The sequence below is a fragment of the Ranitomeya imitator genome, chromosome 1 (assembly GCF_032444005.1).
Source record: "Ranitomeya imitator isolate aRanImi1 chromosome 1, aRanImi1.pri, whole genome shotgun sequence".
Taxonomy (NCBI): Eukaryota; Metazoa; Chordata; class Amphibia; order Anura; family Dendrobatidae; genus Ranitomeya; species Ranitomeya imitator.
The window spans coordinates 34,363,381-34,386,722 of NC_091282.1; the positions used below are offsets into that span (position 1 = coordinate 34,363,381).

The 23,342-nt window shown below is 41.2% G+C and overlaps 1 long non-coding RNA gene across 1 annotated transcript in view; it reads right to left on the reverse strand.

The window, feature by feature from the left end:
• Positions 1–1,611: 1,611 nt before the first annotated feature.
• The window catches only part of LOC138657589 (uncharacterized), a 108,163-nt gene continuing 86,432 nt past the window's right edge, over positions 1,612–23,342 (reverse strand). The window contains exons 2-3 of the long non-coding RNA XR_011317078.1: positions 14,714–14,858; positions 1,612–2,226 (exon numbers count right to left, since the gene is read on the reverse strand). This is a non-coding gene — a long non-coding RNA (uncharacterized lncRNA). The remainder of the gene's footprint in view (positions 2,227–14,713; positions 14,859–23,342) is intronic.

A 23,342-nucleotide genomic window follows, 5' to 3' on the forward strand; every position in this document is an offset into this window, starting at 1 on the left:
CTAGAGATGCTTAGCACTTGTTGGCCCTTTTGCCTTCACTCTGCGATCCAGCTCACCTCAAACCATCTTGATTACGATCAGGTCTGGTGAATGTGGAGGCCAGGTCATCTGGCGTAGCACCCCATCACTCTCCTTCTTGGTCAAATAGCCCTTACACAGCCTGAAGGTGTGTTTGGGGTAATTGTCCTGTTGAAAAATAAATGATGGTCCAACTAAACGCAAACCGGATGGAATAGCATGCCACTGAAAGATGCTATGGTAGCCTTGCTGGTTCAGTATGCCTTCAATTTTGAATAAATCCCCAACAGTGTCACCAGCAAAGCTCCCCCACACCATCACACCTCCTCCTCCATGCTTCACGGTGGGAACCAGGCATGTAGAGTCCATCCGTTCACTTTTTCTGCGTTGCACAAAGACACGGTGGTTGGAACCAAAGATTTCAAATTTGGACTCATCAGACCAAAGCACAGATTTCCACTGGTCTAATGTCCATTCCTTCTGTTCTTTAGCCCAAACAAGTCTCTTCTGCCTGTTGCCTGTCCTTAGCAGTGGTTTCCTAGCAGCTATTTTACCATGAAGGCCTGCTGCACAAAGTCTCCTCTTAACAGTTGTTGTAGAGATGTGTCTGCTGCTAGAACTCTATGTGGCATTGACCTGGTCTCTAATCTGAGCTGATGTTAACCTGCGATTTCTGTGGCTGGTGACTCGGATAAACTTATCCTCAGAAGCAGAGGTGACTCTTGGTCTTCCTTTCCTGGGGCGGTCCTCATGTGAGCCAGTTTCTTTGTAGCGCTTGATGGTTTTTGCAACTGCACTTGGGGACATTTTGAAAGTTTACCCAATTTTTCGGACTGACTGACCTTCATTTCTTAAAGTAATGATGGCCAGCATGGAGGAGGAGGTGTGGGGGTGCTTTGCTGGTGACACTGTTGGGGATTTATTCAAAATTGAAGGCATACTGAACCAGAATGGCTACGACAGCATCTTGCAGTGGCATGCTATTGCATCCGGTTTGCGTTTAGTTGGACCATCATTTATTTTTCAACAGGACAATGACCCCAAACACACCTCCAGGCTGTGTAAGGGCTATTTGACCAAGAAGGAGAGTGATGGGGTGCTACGCTAGATAACCTGGACTCCACAGACACCAGACCTGAACCCAATCGAGATGGTTTGGGGTGAGCTGGACCGCAGAGTGAAGGCTAAAGGGCCAACAAGTGCTAAGCATCTCTGGGAACTCCTTCAAGATTGTTGGAAGACCATTCCCGGTGACTACCTCTTGAAGCTCATCAAAAGAATGCCAAGAGTGTGCAAAGCAGTCATCAAAGCAAAAGGTAGCTACTTTGAAGAACCTAGAATATAAGACATATTTTCAGTTGTTTCACACTTTTTTGTTAAGAATATAATTCCACATGTGTTAATTCATAGTTTTGATGCCTTCAGTGTGAATTTACAATTTTCATAGTCATGAAGATACAGAAAAATCTTTAAATGAGAAGGTGTGTCCAAACTTTTGGTCTGTACTGTATAATTAAGTGTAAACTCTTTGGGAGAAGCAAGACCTAAAGTGGGAAAAAGAAAGATCCACGTCCCTAAACCAGACCGATCCGTTTTGACCTACGTAAACAAATATGCAACGATGATTCTGATATACAGATGTCTTTGAGTTGTAAACCCCCAGGTTTCATTATTAATGAAGAAACAAGTTCGCTGATGCGAAGAGCACCAAAAAAGGAAGGGATAAAAGAAATAGACAACAGAGAAGCTTCCCAGGGAGACGAACAAACATTACTACAAGCTGCTATTAATTTCAGAAGTACTGCATATGAGATGGTCCTCCTGCTGTCTGTCGAAACCCTTTCCTTGAGCCAGCCTTTAAGGGCTTGACGGATCATAAATTGCTTTGTAACATCACCTCACGCTAACAATTTGAAAAGGAGAAAGTGCCCTACAAATGTCTCTGGGCTACAGAGACAGATAAGCCCATGCCATGAAGATGTAATAAGTACTGAAATGCAGCCTCTAACCGTAGTACCTCATCACCACCTACGTTTCTGTTACCCACAAAATCTTTCCATTGGTGCCACATCTTATCGTAAAGCTGCCATTTCGGAGGAGACATGGAACTCCTGATCATTCCCATTAACCGATGTCCAGTAGGTCCCACATAAGTGGAGGGCATAGATGACCCGTTGGGTTGGCACTGGGGTGCATTGACTGGAAATCCTACCAAAGAGAATGAGACAATGCATTAGCAATTATATTTATGAAACCAGGAACATGCCAAGCCCTAAACCAAATATGCTGAAGACATCGTAGAACCAACTGTCACCACAGTCTCAATACTGGGAGGGAAGAAGATGACAAATGGTTAATACAATGTACAACACTTAAGTCATCAGTCCAAAATCAAATCTTCCGGTTACCAAATTCATCTGACGAAAGTTCAACTGCTGCCACAGTTGGAAATAATTATAATATAAACAGAGAGAAAGCTGCAGACCAAAAATTGGGGATCACCAGACACTAATACTACTTACTAACTATGTTACCCTTACTAACTATGTTACTATTGTATCATACAATTATTAGGTTCTGTAGAAGGACGTAGATCTGGGGATTTATTATGATGGAATATAGGCTGAACTGGATGGACAAATGTCTTTTTTCGGCCTTACTAACTATGTTACTATGTTACTATGTAATACAGAAATAATAATTTTATTGAATACAAAGCCAACACACATGTTAAAAACAATTAAAAGTCAAAAGACATGACATCAAAGAACCCAGACAGCCTATAATAAAGCCTAAGACTACCCCTCCCCAGGCCAAACATGATACATGTAGTAAAACAGGAATGTTGATCGCTAATGAAGGTCAAAGTAATATGTGCAGAAACCAACAGTGACTCGATGTAAATCACAATAATGCCTATAAATACAAGAACATATATCAGCGTAGCAACCAACCAAATTATACTATTATTCCACTGCACTGATTCTACCTGATAGTGGGCAAGAAGCCTCAGAATAAACTATCTACAAAGTGCAGGTATCACTCATAGCACTCGAACAGACCAAGAAACCATACTGTGCATGATAACACAGTGGCTAATACAGGCCCAAAACAGCGCATGGTACAAGTAGAAAGCCTGGGAGCAGGGGAGCCCATGGAGATGCCCGACGCGTATCGCCACCGCAGGGTGGCTTCGTCAGGGGCTCCACTGCTCCCAGGCTTTCTACTTGTACCATGCGCTGTTTTGGGTCTGATATATGTTCTTGTATTTATAGGCATTATTGTGATTTACATTGAGTCACTGTTGGTATCTGCACATATTACTTTGACCTTCATTAGCGATCAACATTCCTGTTTTACTACATGTATCATGTTTGGCCTGGGGAGGGGTAGTCTTAGGCTTTATTATAGGCTGTCTGGGTTCTTTGATGTCATGTCTTTTGACTTTTAATTGTTTTTAACATGTGTGTTGGCTTTGTATTCAATAAAATTATTATTTCTGTATTAGTGTCTGGTGATCCCCAATTTTTGGTCTGCAGCTTTCTCTCTGTTTGTATTGTATAAATTTTGTACAGACCTTGGGTGTATCCCTCTACATATATTGTGGTGCCCTCCTAAACAAATTTGGTAGTTGGAAATAATTACAAGAGCGTTAGGTTTTTGCAAATGCCAGACTCTCTCCACAACAACGGCCAGGCACCCTGACTCAACATATCACCAAAAATTGCACCAAACCCAACGGATCCAGTGGAATCAGTGAATGACGAAATCTCCTGACTAGAAGCCTCCAAACCGAACTGACCAACCATTGAATGACAAAAGGAATTGTTTTCATACCAGGATCTCCGCATGAAGGGAACGAGTTATGCGGATTCTATTATCAGGATGCCTGGCCCTCCTCGATGACAAAAATAGATGCTCAGAGAACACTCTGCCCATGAGGATGACTCTACACGCAAAAACCAGGAAACCCAAAAGCAATTGGATTTAAGAAAGGGTTACCTTCTTAACTGAACAAAGACTATCAAAGAGGGCTTTGAACTTAGAATTTCTTTCAGGAGGTAACCGGAAAACCATAGACTGAGTATCAGTTTCATTACCTAAGAAGGATAACACACAAGTAGGGCCCTAGATTTTTTTTTCAAGGAAAAAATAACCCAACATTTTTCCATGAGGAGTTTAAAAGTACCTAGTAATTGTTGGCATTCACCCGATGCATTACGACCGACGAAAAGGAAATCGTCCAAGTAATGAGTAACAAATCTGGAACCAGTTTCATACCACACAATCCATTCAAGAAAAGTACTAAACAATTCAAAATAATGGCACAATATGGAACAACCCATAGGGAGGCACGTTTCAAAAGAGTACTTGCCATTAACCGATCAACCTAGGAGATAATAACAGTCCGGATGCACAGGAAAAAGGCGAAAAGCAGATTCAATATCAGCTTGCTAACAGTGCTCTGACCCCAGTATCTCTGATCAGCCAAACGGCTCTATCAAAAGAGACATAAGACACTGAGGCATCTTCAAGGGGAATACCATAATTTACTGACTTAATGTTAGGATGAGACAGATGATTTATTAGATGGAATTTTCCAGGCTGCTTTTTGTGGACCACCCCAATGGAGGAAACTGGTAAATTAGAATATGGAAGGGAACTGAAAGGGCCAACCATTCTACCCAATGAAACCTCTTAAACAACTCGTCCCTTAAAACGTCTGGGTATTTTACTGTCGAATTTCATTTATGTAAGAATATTGGGGAACTGTTATATTGAAAGGGGATGAAAAAAATATGTAAATCCATATCTAATTTGACCTGCCGCAGATTTGTTGGGGCAAAGATCTAGCCACGGCCATGCTCGCTGGAGTCTTTGGGTTGTTTGTGTTGGCTTCCAGGGCAATCTAGATGGAGGTCGAGGGCAACGGAAAGCAGAGTGACCTCCCACACAGGAAGAGCATTCGTGCTTGCATAATCCATAGAATTGTCAGTAACCTTCATTGAAGAGCCAGCATTCTCCCGGTCACCGGATGGCCAATGAATCAAGGGACCTTGTGTAGATCCTGACGCAATAAATGGGGCAAGAAAGGGATTCTGTTTTGGAGCTGTCATGAGTTGTAACCAGACGTCAGTTGAACGAACACCCCAACCGATATTAGTGTGTAAGGAAAGATAAGAGTTGAAAATAAGGTCAAGCTAGATGAAGAGCTCCAAACAACACTCAGGGAAAGTCTTGTAACCAATTATGAAAATTCTTGCAACTTTTGGTTTCCTATCATAAACCAAATCATTCTTTACCCACGGTATGCTGATCAACAGATATTAGTGACCATGTAACTAAATAAGCATTATTCTATATTTTTGGTTTGGTTGTTTCATCTAAGTCAGAACCCAGCTGTGTTACCCCGCAGAAGATGGCATCTTTATAAATACTGGTATGATAAGCAGGAACCTAAAAATTGGTAAATTACATTGCAGTGCTAGGTGGTCCTCCAGTGCCTTAAGGGACAGAACTAGTGGTAACCCAGCTACTGCCCCCCAAACTCCGTTAAATTGAGACTCACCAGTAGAAGTTGGTGCCTTCAAGCTTGTATGAATGTAATTTTTGGCAGGCTTTGCATGGTGCAGAACTTTTATTAGTGTAGGAGTACAACTACATGAAAATTTGAACAGAATGTGCATGGTATGAGGCCCACCTTTATGTCTACCGTAATAGAGGGTGTACTGTATTGGAGTCCCTCTTGCATCACATTTTTTGGCTTTTCTTGTTTCCTTCATAAACTACACTGAAATTTTAAAGTTTTTACTAAAAATTTCAATTTTGGTATACTTTAAATTATTATTTAAAAAATCCTTTTTAAATTTTGCGTTATATGCAAGACATTATACAGAAAAGAATAATTCTTAACATGTTTTTTCTGTAAACTCCAACTTTTTGTCAATTTTGAATGTTTTATTGTCAGTCCTTAAAGTGGAGTAAAATTGTGACACCATTGTTCTCAGTAGCGATTTGGGAATCAGAGATGCTTCCAGGGGTCTTCCCCATGCTGCTTTTCCTCTATTCATCACTTTTTCCATCCATTTCAATATTTTCACTGCCAGCCAGAACTCTTTGGAGGGTCTGCTGGAAAAATGCTTGGAAATCCCATTGACTCCCATTATACTCGTTACTCGAAAAGAGCATTCAAGCACTAGGAATTGCTCAGTTCAGATAATGAACATCCGAGTATTTTAGTGCTCACTCATCTCAAATAATAATTCAAATTAGGCTTGCAGTGGTAGTAAATTGAGGTGATTGGGGCAAATAGCATCTGAGGGATAATTACTATTGCAAATTACTGTATATACTTGTGAATAAGCTGAGTTTTTAAGCACTTTTTTGTGCTGAAAATGCCCCCCTCAGCTTTTAGCTTATACACGAGTCATTGTCCCAGAAGCTGGCGGGGAAGGGGGAGCAGCGGATCAGTGGGTCACAGGAGGCAGGAGCTGGCGGGGAGGAGGAGCGGCAGAGCAGCAGGTCACAGGATGCAGGAGCCGGTGGCTGTGGCTGTAACTGTGCCCGCTGCTAAAGAGAAATGAATATTTACTGCAATGGCAATGAGTATTACTTTCTCTTATAGCGCATGCACAGTTACAGCGGCAGCCACCGTCTTCCAGCAGAAGTAAAGAAAAACCTCCTACTTACCTTCCCTGCACGCCCTTGCAGCATCTTATTGTTCCGGCTTCCAGAAGCTCCTGTGGCTGAGTGATCATGTGTCCCAGCTGAGTGGAGAGAGGTGAATATTCATTACCTTAATGAGCGGAGTCACATGATCGCTCGGCTGCAGGTGCTGCTGGAAGCCGGAACAACAAAATGCTGTGAGGGTGCGCAGTGAAGGTAAGTAGGAGGTTTTTTTAATTTTTTTAGGCTTTTTTCATGGGGGCCATGCATACAAGGATAGGGATGAGGCACTATGCATACAAGGATAGGAATGAAGAGCCATGCATACCAGGACAGGGATGAGGAGCCATGCAGACAAGGACGGGGATAAGGAGCCATGCATGCAAGGATGGGGATAAGGAACCATGTATACCAGAATTGGGATTAGGAGACAATGCATACCCGGCTTATACTCGAGTCAATACATTTTCCCAGTTTTTCGTGGCAAAATTAGGTGCCTCGGCTTATGCTTGGGTCAGGCTTCTACTCGAGTATATACAGTTTAAGCCTTAATGTAAAACATATTTTTACCAGCTGCAGATTATCAACATCATATCATTTTTATTTTTTTAACAAAATCATTTAATTAACATTGAGCAGAATTAACTTAAACATATTGGTTTGGCCTCCACAACTGTCTCAGTTTCTCATTTGTCTCCTTGGAACATTCATGGCCCCTAGCGGTTGACATTCAAAATCAAGAGAAACTGGTCAATTCCAACATGGGGATTCAGAAGTATTTTTCATTTTAGCTCTGCTACTTGTTATTTTTACCCATAAAAATGATCACCATGCACAACAGCAAGTTTTAGTTTCTAAATGGTGGACACGATACATAGACGACTTTTTTTGGTTGCAAATGGAAGTGGCCATGCAAAATTACAGAAACAACACTAGCATTGGCTATTGACTCCTTCTGATAATTACGGCTTAGTTCTATTTAGTTAAAGGGACGTTCTGCAATAACAGTCATCCTATGAACAAGAGGGGCGCTGGTTCAGGACAAAACAAAACTTTCTTATAACCTCAGACAACTCTGATAAAGGATTTGTCTCATTGTGACCATTCCTTTGAAACTGATAATTATCTCATGATAATCTATGAAATTCTAGGCTATCCCTGGCTAAAAAAAGTTCTGGTATCAGAGTTTCTCTTTCATGACGTCACATTACCCTAATGAAATAATCAAGAAACTAACAACAACAACTGGAACACAATTGCGAAGTTGAACGAAATTTATTGGTTATTTTAAATTTTTGTGGAAATTCAAAAGCTGAAAAGTGGGGCGTGCAATATTGTTCGGCCCCTATACTTTCAGTGCAGCAAACTCACTCCAGAAGTTCATTGTGGATCTCTGGATGATCCAATGTTGTCCTAGATGCCTAATGATGATAAATATAATCCACCTGTGTGTAATCAAGTCTCCGTATAAATGCACCTGCTCTGTGATAGTCTCAGGGTTTTGTTTGAAGCACAGAGAGCATCATAAAGACCAAGGATCACAACAGGCAGGTCCGTGATACTGTTGTGGAGAAGTTTAAAGCCGGATTTGGATACAAAATGATTTCCAAAATGTTAAATATTCCAAGGAGCACTGTGCAAGCGATCATATTGATATGGAAGGAGTATCATACCACTGCAAATCTACCAAGACCCGGCCGTCCCTCTAAACTTTCATCTCAAACAAGGAGAAGACTGATCAGAGATGCAGCCAAGAGGCCCATGATCACTCTGGATGAACTGCAGAGATCTACAGCTGAGGTGGGACAGTCTGTCCATAGGACAACAATCAGTCGTACACTGCACAAATCTGGCCTTTATGGAAGAGTGGCAAGAAGAAAGCCATTTCTCAAAGATATCTATAAAAAGTGTTGTTTAAAGTTTGCAACAAGCCACCTGGGAGACACACCAAACATGTGGAAGAAGGTGCTCTGGTCAGATGAAACCAAAATCGAACGTTTTGGCAACAATGCCAAACGATATGTTTGGCGTAAAGGCAACACAGCTCATCACCCTGAACACATCATCCCCACTGTCAAACATGGTGGTGGCAGCATCATGGTTTGGGCCTGCTTTTCTTCAGCAGGGACAGGGAAGATGGTTAAAAATTGATGGGAAGATGGATGGAGCCAAATACAGGACCGTTCTTGAAGAAAACGTGTTGGAGTCTGTAAAAGACCTGAGACTGGGACGAAGATTTGTCTTCCAACAAGACAATGATCCCAAACATAAAGCAAAATCTACAATGAAATGGTTCACAAATAAACGTATCTAGGTGTTAGAATGGCCAAGTCACAGTCCAGACCTCAATCCAATCGGGAATCTGTGGAAAGAGCTGAAAACTCAAGTCCCCTCTATAATTTGTACTAATAACAACCAAAGAAAAGTCCAAAGTACAGATATTTTAATCTCTCTACAATGAAGCTCTTTGTTGTGTCTTCCCTCTCTGATGGGACATTGTCTCGGTCTACAAGTAAAGAAGAATTTTCCAACATCTGAAAAAAGTTAAATTAAATCTAAATCTTAACTTTTCTGCCACCAATATAGTGGAAATTGTTAGAAGAAATGTTAGAAGAAAACTCGATCATTCCTTTTTTGGCCCTGTAGAACTTGGTTACAAAACATATCGTTTGATAGCCTTCGTCGAGAGAAGCTTCAGCTTGGAGATTGAGGAGATTGAGATGCATCAAAGTTCTAGAAGACCGTTTACCATAGTAATAGTTGTCAAGAAAAATCTATTCTTCCCACAAAAAGGATTTGATAAAGTCTCAAAAGACTTGAGATCTTAAGTTGGGTTTGCAACCATTTCCAAAACAAATTTGCTTTTCAACCCTTTATTTCTTCACTTTTTGGATTATTTAGTAATCTTAGACCTTCAATCAACTCTGCCCGTCCTTGGTGACATTTGGTCTCGGTACCTCTTACAAGAATCCCTATTGAAATCCTTCCCTGAAAAGACCTTTTTTGCTATTTCTCGATCAGTCAGGAAACCTTTTCTTTACGTGTGACCAGATTGCCACATACTAAGGACTGTTCCATTCTTCCTGCCAAAAGTTTTCTCAGTTGCCAACCTTAATTAAGAAATGTTTCAGCGAGCCAGCTCTGTTTTCTTCACGAAACAAACAACAAAGATCTTTACACTTCGTTCTTGTCAAAAAAGAGTTGTTCTATTAACACATTGAAAAGATCAAGTTCTGAAACAGCAGGGTTGTATTTCAACACCATGGACCTAGAAATGATGTTATAGGGGTCATCAACCCATGATTTATATAAATAAATAAAAAACATCCTGCATTCTTTAAATAATAAAGTATATGATACTCACCTTGCTCATCCCCTGTTGCTCCACTTCCAAAGTTGCTTGGGTCCCCCGGCTGATGCTGCAGCCAATCACCAGCAAAAGCAGCGCCTAAAATCTTTCCATATGGCCGAGTTTCAACCCATTAATGATGCAGACAATTTTCATTTTTGTGTTTATATTTTTTCTTTCCATTTTTTAATTTTTGGTCAATTTTATCATATGGGGGCTTATTTTTTGATGGGCGAGTTCTAATTTTCAATGTCATCATTGAGTTTACCATATAATGTACTGAAAAGTGAGGAAAAAAGCTCCAAAAGGGGTAAAAATTGTTGCAAAGAAAAAAATTAGGTCATTGTTTTTTTGGGGAATTAACCTGGTAACATCTCCAGCCCTGTACGATTGTGGCGATACCTTACTGGTCTAAGGTTGTATTAGTTTAGTACCTTAAAAAATGTTATATTTATAAAAAAAGAAAAAAAAAAGAAAAATTGAATGGTCTTGCCATTTTCTGAGACACATAACGTTTTTATTTTTCCACCTATGGTTCTGTCTGAGTTCTTGTCTTCTGTGTGCCGAGCTGTAGTATTTGCTGATACCATTTTGGGGTATATACTATGTTTTGAAAGCTTTTTATTGCATTTTTTGTGGGAGGTGCAGGAACCAAAAAATAGTAATTAGTCGGTTAAATTTTTTGTTACTTAATGATATTTCTCAAAACAATTTTATATATTAATGGATTAGACTTAAGGAAGCGGCGATACCAAATATATACATTTTTTCCCTTTTTTTAAACTGGGAAAATTTGGGGTGATTTAAATTTGTATTTTTTTAATTAGTTTAGTCCCTATAGAGAACATGAATTTGCCGTTATTTGATCACTTCTTCTTTTTACTACTCCATTGCAGTATATAGTGAAAATCACTGTGTTCTATGAAGCCAATTCTATTCCTGGGCTTCCCAGGAGTACCAAGATGGCAGCGAAAGCGGTCTTTAACGTCACGGATGGAGAAGTTATTGAGCGGGATTGCACAGCTTAAATACAGGTGGCAGAAATTAAATGGTTAACAGCAGCGATCAGACCTAATGCCGATTACTGCTACCTGAGGCAGATGTTGGGTGTGTAACACAGCCGGTATCTGCCTTGTAGGGAGCGGGTTCAGCCCCTGAGCCTGCTGCTTAGACCCTGAATAGCTCTATGATGGATCCATCATGGAGCATGAAGGGGTTAAGGAAGGCTCAGTTTTGCAATAGCTGGATAGACACATGTTGGAGAAATAGTTAAAATGTGCTAAACCAGCAGTCTCCACAAATCACTAACCCAGGAGTTATATTACAAAAGTCAAAACAAGACCTGGCAGTCTGATCACAGTCGGGTGCCCTAAATGTTATTGCTTCCAGCAGCAAAAGTGGATTCTTCACACGGCCCAGTGCAAGAATCTCCAAAGTAAAAATATTCATGTGCACTTCATAGCTGCCGGATAACACACCCTGATGGACCAGAATAAAAAAAAATCCCTTTAAAGCCTGCCTGGAAGGATTTTTTGTAGATTTCACATGTAGAAGAATTTTTGTTTCTCGAGAAAATAGTGAGAGTAAAGAACTCCTAAGTGGTAACATTTAGCAGTTATATCACTATTTTAGTTTCCATTTAAAGAAGCCCTCCTCCTCCTCTTCCTCATCCCATCAAAGTTTGCGTCATCATATTATATAGCGCTGTGTACTTACAATTGCTCATTTTCCCTTTCTACCCGGCTAATGCTTCTCTTTTCTCTTCTCTGTGTAGAAATAGGACGTTTCTTTTCTCTGCATGAATCATTGCCCCCCTTCAACTCCTGACCCAGCTGCTCCCTCCTCCCTCTGGCGGGAACTTATGACTCATGCAGGGAAAAGAGACTTCCTGTTTCTACATATAGTGGAGAAAGTAGAAGAATTATCTGGGTAGAAAGGGAAAATGAGCAATTGTAAGTGCACAGTGCTGTATAATATATTAAAACGATAAAACTTTGATGGGAGGAGGAAGATGAGGAGGATTAAGGCTTCTTTAAGTGGTAGTTCTTTTAAAGTAAAACTTCAAAAACTAGTTTTAGCAAAACACCACACAAAAAAAACCTAACGGTGTCTTCAAACTGGGTATTTGAGCAGTTTTTACAGCAGAAACAGATCATAAGTCCTTCAATAGCCAACTTCTCTGATTTTGGGGTCTTCCTAAAATAAATTAAGTGTGAGTACACCCAAAAAGAGGTAGAAGACCATAGTAAATTCATTAAAAAAAGATACAAATAAATCTTGGACTCCATGCAAGGAACCATAACAGGAGTTTGCTTAGTTGCCTCTGAGATCCTCAGTCTCAGCATCCAGTCCAGACCTCCTTGGCCAGATCAGGACATTGTTCACTTCTACAGCCAACATCTTCAGCCTATCTGAAATGTGATGACATTGTTGCGTCATGGACATAGTATTATCACAGGAACAAGTAATGTCGGACTGTTCCACCACTAGGGTGGCAATGCAAAAGTGAAGTCTCTCCTAGTCCGGCTGCCACCGAGGAATGGATTGGACAGCACAAATCTTTTGCTCATCTCCACTTTGTATGTCCTTGTCATGTTCTTCTACATTTCTTCTGGGTTCTCTGGTTTTGGGACTTGCGCCCTTCATTGTTTGACCTTCTGCTCATCTCCACTTTGTATGTCCTTGTCATGTTCTTCTACATTTCTTCTGGGTTCTCTGGTTTTGGGACTTGCGCCCTTCATTGTTTGACCTTCTGCTCATCTCCACTTTGTATGTCCTTGTCATGTTCTTCTACATTTCTTCTGGGTTCTCTGGTTTTGGGACTTGCGCCCTTCATTGTTTGACCTTCTGCCACTTCATTGTTTGACCTTCTGCTCATCTCCACTTTGTATGTCCTTGTCATGTTCTTCTACATTTCTTCTGGGTTCTCTGGTTTTGGGACTTGCGCCCTTCATTGTTTGACCTTCTGCCTCTTCTGTACAGGCAAAATCAAAATGTGGAAGGAAACACTGATGGGATTAGAAGATGCCAAATTAAAGGAGGGGCTGCAAAAACTGTAAGGGGTCTCCATATATCGTGTGTCCTTTAACATGTCGGTGTCTTCCTATAAGGAAGAGGAACCTTCCGACCTCTTCAGAGACCAGGACCTCAGTGTAAATATCACTTCTTATCTCCATAAAAGCTATGATAAACTCTATTAGCAAAAACAAAAAAACTTTCCAAAAAGTTTCTGCATACTACAGTGTGCCATGGTGGTGCCGTGTTTTGGGGATTGGGCGCAGTTCAAGCACCCGTGACACCTTCCCAATGATCAGGTCAAAAGAGCACACTGAGTATAGTGCCCCAGAGACCAAAACACTCACCCCCTAATAAACCCGAGACCACCAAGAGTCATCTGAAAATGAACGATTGTTTCAAACAAGTTTTTAAGTTAAAATATTTTGTTTAAAAATTGTGGGTTTTTTAACTAAATTAAAAAAAAATCTTGCAATTTTTATAAAACTTACATGATCTAATATTAGACCCCAGCATGCTCCAATATGGACAAAGGTCATTGTGAAGGAAGAGGAGGAGGAGGTGAGCTGTGACATCACCTATTGTGAATGGCAGATGCTGCGTTATCTACTGTATATATAGGTGTTATCAGTCATTGTACAGGAGGAGGAGGTGAGCTGTGACATCACCTATTGTGAATGGTGGATCCTGTGTTATCTACTGTATATAGAGGTGTTATCAGTCATTGTATAGGAGGAGAAGGTGAGCTGTGACATCACTTATTGTGAATGGCAGATGCTGTGTTATCTACTGTATATAGAGGTGTTATCAGTCATTGCACAGGAGGAGGAGGTGAGCTGTGACATCACCTAATGTGAATGGTGGATCCTGTGTTATCTACTGTATATAGAGGTGTTATCAGTCATTGTACAGGAGGAGGAGGTGAGCTGTGACATCACCTATTGTGAATGGTGGATCCCATGTTATCTACTGTATATAGAGGTGTTATCAGTCATTGTACAGGAGGGGGAGGTGAGTTGTGACATCACCTATTGTGAATGATGGATCCTGTGTTATCTACTGTATATAGAGGTGTTATCAGTCATTGTATAGGAGGGGGAGGTGAGCTGTGACATCACCTATTGTGAATGATGGATCCTGTTTTATCTACCGTATATAGAGGTGTTATCAGTCATTGTACAGGAGGAGGAGGTGAGCTGTGATATCACCTATTGTGAATGTTGGATCCTGTGTTAACACCTCTATATACAGTAGATATCAGTCATTGTACAGGAGGAGGAGGTGAGCTGTGACATCACCTATTGTGAATGGTGGATTCTGTGTTATCTACTGTATATAGAGGTGTTATCAGTCACTGTACAGGAGGGGGAGGTGAGCTGTGACATCACCTATTGTGAATGATGGATCCTGTGTTAGCTACAGTTTATATTTGTGTTCCTTTCTTAGATAATAATAATGTTAAGTCATGTATTTTGAAGTATGAGTAGATTTAAACAATCGATCATTATTGGATAACACGTTAAGTTCTTATTTTCTACCAGACCATCGGTAGCAGAATATAAACAACCTTCTCTTCTGACGCTAGATATTTACTCATGTCAATCTCTATTTGGAACAGGATTCATTTTTCCTTAATGACCCAAAAGTGTAGAAAATGTGACCTACTTTGCAAATATAATATGTTCAGCCTCCAACACACATCCTTAATCAGGGGCCCCTGGAGACACATGAACCTAATGTGCCATGGTAATATCGCCAGACTTCCACAGTGTGTAAGATGTCAGTCCCGAGAGGATTTCTTCAAGATTAGCTGCAAAAAGACAAAACACATGAAGCACAAGGATTATAAAAGGTAAATGACAATCCACTTCTGGAATGCACAAGCAGATGGTCCAGGAGGGCATGTACACGTGGCATTTAAAGGGGCACATTTGCCTAAAATAAGATGCAAGATGACGCTCCCGTAGACTTCAAAGACTTCAAAGACATATTTAAAGCCTTCCTTCTTTTTGATGTTCTTAAAGAAATGAGTTTCAGAAGCAGAAAAGTTTTGCGGCTGAATTTAGCAGCTAGACACGACGCATATTTCCTGTCAGTCCCTTTAACACTTGAAATCTCGACTCTACGTCAAAAGAGCTGCTAATCAGAACAGTCTCCCATCTGGTCAGCAGGACCATGTCGTATAGGCTTGTCTGTGGGAGTGTTTGAAGATATAATGGATATTTTTAAGATGTTTTGTTTGAAAGGAGACGGTACGAAAAAGACAAATTTACGAAAAGGTTCTCCTCTTTTTAAAGGGAAAGTGCCCCTAAATGTTTTTTCTTGACTTAAGAGAGTTTTCCCTAGAGTTATCCCAAGGGCTATCCCAAGAATTATCCCAAGAGTTATACCAATAGTTATCCCAAACGTTTTCCCAAGGGTTTTCCCAAGAGTTTTCCCAAGGGTTATCCCAAGAGTTATCCAAAGTGTTATCCCAAGAATTATTCCAAGGATAATCCCAAGAGTTATCCCAAGCATTATCCAAAGAGTTATCCCAATAGTTATCCCAAGAGTTATCCAAAGTGTTATCCCAAGAATTATTCCAAGGATAATCCCAAGGGTTATCACAAGACTTATCCCAAGGGTTATCCCAAGCCTAATCCGAAGCATTATCCAAAGAGTTATCCCAAGAGTTGTCCCAAAGGTTATCCCAAGGGTTATCCCAAGAGTTATCCCAAGAGTTTTCCCAAGGGTTATCCCAAGAATTATCCCAAGTATTCTCCCAAGAGTTATCCCAAGCATTATCCAAAGAGTTATCCCAAGAGTTATCCAAAGTGTTATCCCACAAATTATTCCAAGGATAATCCCAAGGGTTATCCCAAGCCTAATCTGAAGCGTTATCCAAAGAGTTATCCCATGAGTTGTCCCAAAGGTTTATCCCAAGGGTTATCTCAATAGTTATCATAAGGGTTATCCCAAGCATTATTCAAAGAGTTATCCCAAGCGTTATCCAAAGTGTTATCCCAAGAGTTATCCCAAGCTTTATCCCAAACGTTATACCAAGCATTATCCACAGAGTTATCCCAAGGGTTATCCCAAGAATTGTCCCAAGAGTTATCCCAAGAGGTATCCCAGAGGTTATCCCAATAGTTATCCCAAGAGTTATCCCAAGGGTTATCCCAAGAATTATCATAAGGGTTATCCCAAGCGTTATCCCAAGCATTATTCAAAGAGTTATTCCAAGAGTTATCCCAAGATTTATCCCAAGCATTATCCAAAGCATTATCCAAAGCGTTATCCCAAGCGTTATCCCAAACATTATCCAAAGAGTTATCCCAAGAGTTATCCCAAGAGTTATCCCAAGAGTTATCCCAAGGGTTATCCCAAGAATTATCCAAAGAGTTATCCCAAGAGTTATCCCAAGAGTTATCCCAAGGGTTATCCCAAGAGTTATCTGAGAGCTGACAGATTCTCTAAATAGAACCACACAGGAGAGCTGACAGATCCTCTATATAGAACCACACAGGAGAGCTGACCGATCCTCTATATAGAACCACACAGGAGAGCTGACAGATCCTCTATATGGAACCACACAGGAGAACTGATAGATCTTCTATATATTACACCACTCAAGCAGGGCTGGGATGAGGTATTTTGGTGCACTAGGCAGATGAAGCCAATGGCCCCTCCTAACCACTGATGAACAATCAGCCCCCAAGTAAAGGAATGGGTCAGAGATTAACATACCTCCAATCTGCCTCCGAAGGGTCCCGTAGCAAGCTCTGACAACCACTTCCACTACAATTGTTACCTTTTTCACTCATATAGTGCTGGGCAGCCCGCCTTATCTAATAGTATGGGCGTCATTAATAGGCTGTAAACCAGGCACTGTGCATCACACAAAACAAAAAAAGCACGCTATTATACTGAGAAAAAACAAGGGTTTGGAGGACTATTTTGACCAGGAAAGAAGTCAAATTGGTTAATTCAGTGACATACGTCTTCATTTACACGAAAAATCATGTTGACAAAATGCATAAATAAACACTAAAATCTTCCAAAATGGAATAATTTAATAGCTTTTGGTGAAAATGTAAGATGTTGTAATATTGCCTTGAGTTATGACTCACTCCTTCCAAAGAACATGCTGTTTGCAATTTTTTGATTTCTTTATAAGCTTTTAACAGTTGAAAAAAGAAAAAGGTTGTCAGGTCACCTTCGGTGAGATTAGCACATATCATTGTTATTCTAAAGAGTGATACTTTGTAACAAGGCCAAAAGAAACAATACCAAATCAGTAATAAACCAAAAATACAAAAAAAAATAATTACGACCACGGGGCAGAGATCACGGGAGGGAACGATCCAATCTGTAACTGTTCTTCCACAGAGCCAATAAAAATAACAATAGCTCGAGGTTCTTACTTTATAAGTTAATGTTCTCCTGGATGACCAGCTTTCTTAGCTAGGTAATAAAGGAAGGACGTGCCACTGCTCAGCAAACCGAGAAGCCTGGCAACAAACCATGCCTATCACAATCAAAGGTTGCCAATTTTACAAAATTCCATTAGATCATGTTATACTTTGGTGCCAAGATCTGAGTCTCAAAAAATTGATGCTACAAGATTTATACATCTGACCATAGACCCATGTGCACAGGTTTATGTACACATAGGTAGATGTACATGAACCAGAAAAGAGTGAAATAACACTGTCTAGTGACTTCAAAAATAATTCTCATAATTACAACACATCAATGAAAGTTACATTTCCCTCCAACATTAAGAAGGCCTCTATATAGAACCGCACAGGAGAGCTGACAGATCCTGTATATAGAACCGCACAGGAGAGCTGACAGATCCTGTATATAGAACCGCACAGGAGAGCTGACAGATCCTCTATAAAGGACCACACAGGAGAGCTGACAGATCCTCTATATAGAATCACACAGGAGAGCTGACAGATCCTGTATATATAACCACACAGGAGAGCTGACAGATCCTCTCTATAGAACCACACAGGAGAGCTGACAGATCCTCTATAAAGGACCACACAGGAAAGCTGACAGATCCTCTATAAAGGACCACACAGGAAAGCTGACAGATCCTCTATAAAGGACCACACAGGAGAGCTGACAGATCCTCTCTATAGAACCACACAGGAGAACTGGCAGATTCTCAGTATAAAACCACACAGGAGAGCTGACAGATCCAGTATATATAACCACACAGGAGAGCTGACAGATCCTGTATATATAACCACACAGGAGAGCTGACAGATCCCCTAAATAGACCCACACAGGAGAGCTGACAGATCCTCTATAAAGGACCACACAGGAGAGCTGACAGATCCTCTAAATAGACCCACACAGGAGAGCTGACAGATCCTCTATAAAGGACCACACAGGAGAGCTGATAGATCCTCTATATAGAACCACACAGGAGAGCTGACAGATCCTCTATATAGAACTACACCGGAGAGCTAACAGATCCTCTATAAAGGACCACACAGGAGAGCTGACAGATCCTCTAAATAGAACCACACAGGAGAGCTGACAGATCCTCTATAAAGGACCACACAGGAGAGCTGACGATCCTCTATATAGAACCACACAGGAGAGTTGACAGATCCTCTATATGGAACCACACAGGAGAGCTGACAGATCCTCTAAATAGAACCACACAGGAGAGCTGATAGATCCTCTATATAGAACCACACAGGAGAGCTGACAGATCCTCTATATAGAACCACACAGGAGAGCTGACAGATCCTCTATAAGGGACCAAACAGGAGAGCTGACAGATCCTCTATATAGAACCACACAGGAGAGCTGACAGATCCTCTATAAGGGACCACACAGGAGAGCTGACAGATCCTCTATATAGAACCACACAGGAGAGCTGACAGATCTTCTAAATAGAGCCACACAGGAGAGCTGACAGATCCTCTATATAGAGCCACACAGGAGAGCTGAAAGATCATCTGTATAAAACCACACAGGAGAGCTGACAGATCCTCTATATAGAACCACACAGGAGAGCTGACAGATCCTCTATATAGAACCACACAGGAGAGCTGACAGATCCTCTATATGGAACCACACAGGAGAGCTGACAGATCCTCTATATGGAACCACACAGGAGAGCTGATAGATCCTCTATATAGAACCACACAGGAGAGCTGACAGATACTCTATATAGAACCACACAGGTGAGCTGACAGATCCTCTATATAGAACCACACAGGAGAGCTGACAGATCCTCTATATAGAACCACACAGGAGAGCTGACAGATCCTCTGTATAGAACCACACAGGAGAGCTGACAGATTCTCTAAATAGAACCACACAGGAGAGCTGACAGATCCTCTATATAGAACCACACAGGAGAGCTGACAGATCCTCTATATAGAACCACACAGGAGAGCTGACATATCCTCTATATAGAACCACACAGGAGAGCTGACAGATTCTCTAAATAGAACCACACAGGAGAGCTGACAGATCCTCTATATAGAACCACACAGGAGAGCTGACCGATCCTCTATATAGAACCACACAGGAGAGCTGACAGATCCTCTATATGGAACCACACAGGAGAACTGATAGATCTTCTATATATTACACCACTCAAGCAGGGCTGGGATGAGGTATTTTGGTGCACTAGGCAGATGAAGCCAATGGCCCCTCCTAACCACTGATGAACAATCAGCCCCCAAGTAAAGGAATGGGTCAGAGATTAACATACCTCCAATCTGCCTCCGAAGGGTCCCGTAGCAAGCTCTGACAACCACTTCCACTACAATTGTTACCTTTTTCACTCATATAGTGCTGGGCAGCCCGCCTTATCTAATAGTATGGGCGTCATTAATAGGCTGTAAACCAGGCACTGTGCATCACACAAACTTGTGTGATTGGCGTCCTATGCAAGCCTCATTTATGTGTATTTTTTATTTGGCAGCCACCTCCTCCATGAATTGGTAGGTTTGTGTGTGGCTGTTTTCATCAGTAGTTGGCACCTGTGCTGCCCCTGCCTTTATCATGGGGGTCTGCTGCTTCTTGCTAGTGCATTTGTAATCTGACTTGGTGTTGGTATGTCTGTGACTTTTTTTGGTATGATTTTTTACTTTTTATCCTTTAGTGAACTGACAAATGCAGTTTGCAACAAACTGATGGTAGATGTGGTGCCATATTCTTGTACTGATGGTGGTTCTCATGCCAAATTCCTGACTGATGGTGTTTCTGGTGACTTATTCCTGTACTGATGGGGATTCTGGTGATGTACTCATACACGTGATAGTTGTCTTGGTGCTATATTCATGTACTACTTAGTGTTATGGTGATGAATTCATGTTATGATGATGGTTTTGATGCTATGTTCCTCAACAGAACCATCACCACCACTACATGTATAAGAAAATAAAATCATTCTCAGTACATAAATAGAACACCAGAGTCATAAACAGTACATAAATACATCACCAAAACCATAATCAATAAATAAATAGATCACTAGATCCAAGATCAGTACTTGAATACATCACAATAACCACCATCAGTACCATCATTATATTAATGAGTCAGGAGAACCTCAATCAGTACATAAATACATAACAAAAACCACTGTCAGTAAATAAATACATAAGTACCATCATCTGTACAAGTATTCATCACCAAAACCACTATCAGTACATGAATACATCACCAAGCTTAGTACAGCGAAAAATTGTATTGTCAAGTCAGGCCCAGGTACATTTGTATCTTGTGAACCTACACCTCCCAGTGTCTCCTTAACAAAGGTAATGATATGCTGGAAGTTGCTGTTATCAGTCTTTATCAGACTGCGGACCATACAGGAATCACAGTATTGATGAGACGAAGTCAGTATCAGCCAGATACCTTATAGGTGACATCTTCTCTGATGAAGTCATTTCTTTTTGTCATCCTCTATATACTACACCACACGGGACCCATCCTCTATATACTACACCACACGGGACCCATTCTCTATAATACTACACCACACGGGACCCATCCTCTATATACTACACCACATGGAACACATCCTCTATACAATACACCACATGGGACACCTCTCCTATATATACTACACCACACGGGACACATCCTCTATATACTACACCACACGGGACACATCCTCTATATACTACACCACACGGGACACATCCTCTTTATAATACACCACACGGGACACATCCTCTATATACTACACCACACGGGACACATCCTCTATATAATACACCACACGGGACCCATCCTCTATATACTATACCACACGGGACCCATTCTCTATAATACTACAACACACGGGACCCATCCTCTATATACTACACCTCACGGCACACATCCTATATATACTACACCACACGGACCCATCCTCTATATACTACACCTCACGGCACACATCCTATATATACTACACCACACAGACCCATCCTCTATATACTACACCACACGGCCCACATCCTATATATACACTACACCACACGGGACACATCCTCTATATACTACACCACACGGGACACATCCTCTATATACTACACCACACGGGACACATCTTCTATATACTACACCACACGGGACACATCCTCTATATACTACACCACACGGGACACATCCTCTATATACTACACCACACTGGACACATCCTCTATATACTACACCACACGGGACACATCCTCTATATACTACACCACACGGCCCACATCCTATATATACTACACCACACTGGACACATCCTCTATATACTACACCACACAGGACACATCCTCTATATACTACACCACACGGGACACATCCTCTATATACTACACCACACGGGACACATCCTCTATATACTACACCACACGGGACACATCTTCTATATACTACACCACACGGGACACATCCTCTATATACTACACCACACGGGACACATCCTCTATATACTACACCACACGGGACACATTCTCTATATACTACACCACACGGGACACATCCTCTATATACTACACCACACGGGACACATCCTCTATATACTACACCACACGGGACACGTCTTCTATATACTACACCACACGGGACACATCCTCTATATACTACACCACACGGGACACCCTCTATATACTACACCACACGGGACACATCCGCTATATACTACACCACACGGGACACATCCTCTATATACTACACCACACGGGACACATCCTCTATATACTACACCACACGGGACACATCCTCTATATACTACACCACACGGGATACAACCTCTATATACTGCACCACACGGGACACATCCTCTATATACTACACCACACGGGAAACGTCCTCTATATACTACACCACACAGGACACATCCTCTATATACTACACCACACGGGACACATCCTCTATATACTACACCACACAGGACACATCCTCTATAGACTACACCACGCAGGATACAACCTCTATATACTGCACCACACGGGACACATCCTCTATATACTACACCACACGGGAAACGTCCTCTATATACTACACCACACAGGACACATCCTCTATATAGTACACCACACGGGACACATCCTCAATATACTACACCACACGGGACACATCCTCTATATACTACACCACACAGGACACATCCTCTATATACTACACCACATATCCTCTATATACTAGACCACACGGGACACATCCTCTATATACTACGCCACAGGGGACACATCCTCTATATACTACACCACATGGGACACATTCCCTATATACTACACCACACGGGACACATCCTCTATATAACTTGAAGACACAAAAGAGCACAGTGAGGTCAAAAATACTATGTTGTAAAAAAAATCACAGTAATAAGCAAGTGCTAGTCAAAAGATGGAAAAACAGGGTATTTCGTTGATACGTTTTTTTGCAAAAAAAAATGTATACTAAGCTGCTCCACCAATCGTCAAGGTATACCCATATACAGCAGTCCTAACTAATGTATATAATCCCTATCTGATGTATTTAAAAACCTGATCATCTGTATAGTACCTGTATAAGCAGGGTTCAGAGAGGGAATATCCATGTGGACATGCTGGATGGAACAGCTTTGATGCAAATGACTCATAAGGAGTGGTGGACTCCCTAGTCTTGTAGAAACAAGAGAACAATTATAGAACCAGAAACACATGGGCTACTTGCACATTGAACACGTCTGTAGGAACCTGTTCACACACCACCAAGAAACTTGAAGACACAAAAGAGCACAGTGAGGTCAAAAATACTCTGTTGTAAAAAAATCACAGTGATAAGCAAGTGCTAGTCAAAAGATGGAAAAAACAGGGTA